The following is a 3,442-nucleotide window of genomic DNA, read 5'->3' as shown; positions in this document are numbered from 1 at the left end:
AACCACCGGATGTAATATCGCAGAATCCCTCTTGACGCTCCACCGAGTACCTAAGGGATCGACTGTGGAATGGACCTGCTCTATTCCTCTCAAAAGACCTAACACCCCTTCAACCACCATGCTGATTTTCATGGTAAATTAGACAACCCTTATCGAGACTGAAGATGCACGGAGAATTTGCAAATTACCAAATACACGTTTCCTGGCTCTGTTTTATCGGCAGCGAAGAAATTCAGCCGAATGAATTTTCCGAAATTTTCTTTTCCTCAAGTATAGCCAAGGGAACTCCTTGGCGAACCGTGAATCTGACGTCACGAGGGTCGTGACCTCGTAGAGGCCGAATATATCCGCACCTCGAGCGTCCTAGTCGTCCTCGTGTCTCGCGGCTGGTGAGACACTCGCTTGGGCTCTTGCAATCGCCCGGAAGTGCTCCTTTGTCTTCCGGTAATTATACTCTCGGACTATTGAACCTCTAATCAGGAGGCGACAAGACTGAAGTACTCCATTCTCCCCCGGAGGATTACACAGCCACTTGGGACGAGCCGAGAGCCAAGAGCCAAGAGAACCAGGGCAGCCAACGTCGATGCACGAGCCATTGTTAATTGCGCGCCAACTACGAATTCTCATTAAAGGTGCGTTTACACTGGTCGCTGCTCATTCTTCTCTTCCCTAGGGCGGCACTCCAAGTGTCCTTTGACGTTGTCTTTCCGGTAGCCGGCGTTTCGAACATCGTGGCGCCACCTACCGGCGAGAAGCAGGAAACTCAGATGGCTACTATAAGGACGTACTAACCGTATTCCTTATTGTTTATCAGCAAAGCCACGTTCAAATTGCGCGCCCTTTATTTTCCATCGGTCTACAGGTCGATATATCGAACGTCCGATTGAGAATTATATCGATTGTCACTATTTACTTTTTACTATCCCACTGTGTATAAACAACGTGACTATAGACTTTCAGGCCGATAAAAGCCGCGAGAGCTGACGTCGTTTTACAACTTTTCCTTTTCTCCTCCTCTCGCCCCGCCTCGAAGAAATTCAAGAACGAAAGAATATCAAATTTCCGCCTATTTTATGGCAACGGCGACCCCGAGTCGACGTCGAACGGCAACTCGACGGCAACTCGACGACAACGCGTAACACTCCGAAGTCTCTTTCTCGCCGGTAAGGATACTGCTGCGCGTTTAGGGTGAAGCGCGGAAACTCTTAACAGATCGCTCGGGAGCACGAAAATAAATCCTACAGTCGTAACGTTGTGCTTCCTCCTATCAAATGGACCGCATACATCTTTTTTTCTCGACTTTACAAAATTCAGTGACGTTTCTGGTTTATTATCAAAATTCTTTTATAAAATTACCAAATTCAAAGGTATCGACTGCTTTTTTTTTATGTCTACGACAAAAATTATATATGAAAGAAAAACTAAAATCGTTTATCCACTATTGATTAGCCTGAATACCCGAAAAAAGAGTTATCACTGAACTTTCACAAAAAACACATCCTAAACTCGGTGGTATTTTTTCTTTCTGAAATAAAAATCTTTTGAAAAACAAGTAGAAAATTTTGTGTCGAATAAACACGAGTATCGAAATGTATCGCGTAAGCTTCGCGAAGCCACTGGAAAGCTTGTTTGTCGCAAACTGGTTCCACAGTCTGCACGAACGGGTGGTAACCCCTCTTGAGCCTCCGAGCTATCTTTAAATATATTTAGAACAGTTCGGCAGAGGAGGAAGGCAGGGAGCGTCAACCGTATCTACACAACGCGCAGTACTGCTTTATTTTGCTTTTTATTTCCTCGAGATTGAATTTCGAGTGGGAATCAGATAATATTTTTTCATGCAATGATTTACGTGATGAACAAATTAATCAAATTGTATTTATGGGTTGTGCGGGTTAACACGGAGCTGAACGGTATAAAAATATGAAGAGAGATCAGAGTGAAACGTTAATGCAAAATTGCCTGAACGGACAAACGCCGTATGTTAAATTTTTGAAAAAAAAAAAAAAAAAAAAAAATGATATATGGTACTGCACAGCGATACGAGTACAGAGAGCGTAAGCGTCACGGCTATAGTTATAGAAGACGCAGCAGTTGGATTATCAGCTGCGACTGAATTATAAAAAATTTTTTAAAAAAAAAAAAAAAAAAAAAAAAAATGATATATGGTACTGCACAGCGATACGAGTACAGAGAGCGTAAGCGTCACGGCTATAGTTATAGAAGACGCAGCAGTTGGATTATCAGCTGCGACTGAATTATTGCACAGCGGATTAAGAGACATCCTCTTTACGCAGAAAGAGGACGTAGGCAGTCGTTGATGTCCGGCATGAAAAATTGGCTCTCGTCAGACGTTTCGGAGTCTCGAAAGCACTAACCACGCAATTAAGAGAGCCAATTTCGACGTACGGTTATACTTGGGACACACGGTATACGGTCCGATAAGGAAATAATGAAAATGAGATGGCAGAGACTCTCGTACGTCAACCGTGGCTCGGATGCTGGAACAAGCCTTCGTTGTGCTGGATTAAGACAATTTATTTTTTCTGGCAAAGACGCAACCCGTCACACGTGTGCGATAAGACTGGACAAGACATTCGTAACTGTCGCTGCATGTAGCTCGGCCTTTAGCCGTTTCTCTCTCTCTCGCTCTCCCTGTGCATTCTAACGTCAGGAAAATATCAAGCAACGAGAAGAAGTTCCGAGACACAGTCGACAAGATAAAAGAAGATGCTATAGAAGCCGCAAAAAAGCAGCTTTTGGTTTCGGAGAGCAGTGATTGAAATCTATTTTTGAAAAATCCTGACAGAAAGTCTTTAGCATATATAACAATAATCCACGAATTCTCGACCCACGTGTGTTTCGAATATTCGATAAGAGTTAAGTTAAAAAAAAAAAACGAAAAAAAAAACAATTCTTAGATCGATAACAGCTCGCAGTCGGTTCTCAAAATATTGAATCTCTTTAACGAGAAATGAAGCCGAGTGCCTCGTGTCGTTCTCGAAAGTAGCCAAGAAAATCCAAAGGGACGCAGAGTGCTCGCTTGAAGTAAAGTGTCGCTGGTGAATCCTTAAAAGAGCTCTTAAGAATGGAATAGCGGAAAATGCAGAAGCGAAGCACGACTCCACTGCGCAAGCGCAAGCGCACGGAGCTTCGTCGGCCTGCCTCACTCTTTCTTTTTTCCCTCCCAGGATGCATCTTGACCTTTGTCTCTCGTCTCGAGAGACAAAGGACTCCTGATTCGCAGGTTCGTTAAAATTTCTTCCTCGAAATAAAACATTATCGGAATCGTATTGAATTCGTCGAGGAATTCAGACTGCACGCGGATATTTCGATTCGCTATGCTTTTCAGTTGGACCAAATGAGAAAACGAGAGGTCTGTCCTTCTTCCTCCCCTCCCCTCCCCTCCCTGCTCCACTTGACCTTCTCCATTTTCACAGCAACC

At 43.8% G+C, this 3,442-nt stretch overlaps 1 protein-coding gene across 15 annotated transcripts in view; it reads right to left on the bottom strand.

Annotated features, from left to right (window-relative positions):
* LOC107267421 (protein eva-1 homolog C) overlaps positions 1-3,442 on the bottom strand; it is a 106,365-nt gene that overhangs the window by 49,708 nt on the left and 53,215 nt on the right. For 3 of the 15 annotated variants that reach the window (XM_015739113.2, XM_025084623.1, XM_025084624.1), the window contains exon 1: positions 1,357-1,625. The exons of 11 other annotated variants lie outside the window; for them this stretch is intronic. The gene's annotated coding sequence lies outside the window, so the exon portion shown is untranslated. Of the gene's footprint in view, positions 1-1,356; positions 1,626-3,442 lie in introns of those variants that run through there. One more of the 15 variants, XM_015739114.2, reaches the window with a different exon arrangement.

Source organism: Cephus cinctus, unplaced genomic scaffold (genome assembly GCF_000341935.2).
Source record: "Cephus cinctus unplaced genomic scaffold, Ccin1 Ccin1_scaffold0401, whole genome shotgun sequence".
Lineage (NCBI taxonomy): Eukaryota > Metazoa > Arthropoda > Insecta > Hymenoptera > Cephidae > Cephus > Cephus cinctus.
Note: the sequence above shows the minus strand (reverse complement) of the source record. Positions and strands in the feature narration are given on the sequence as shown.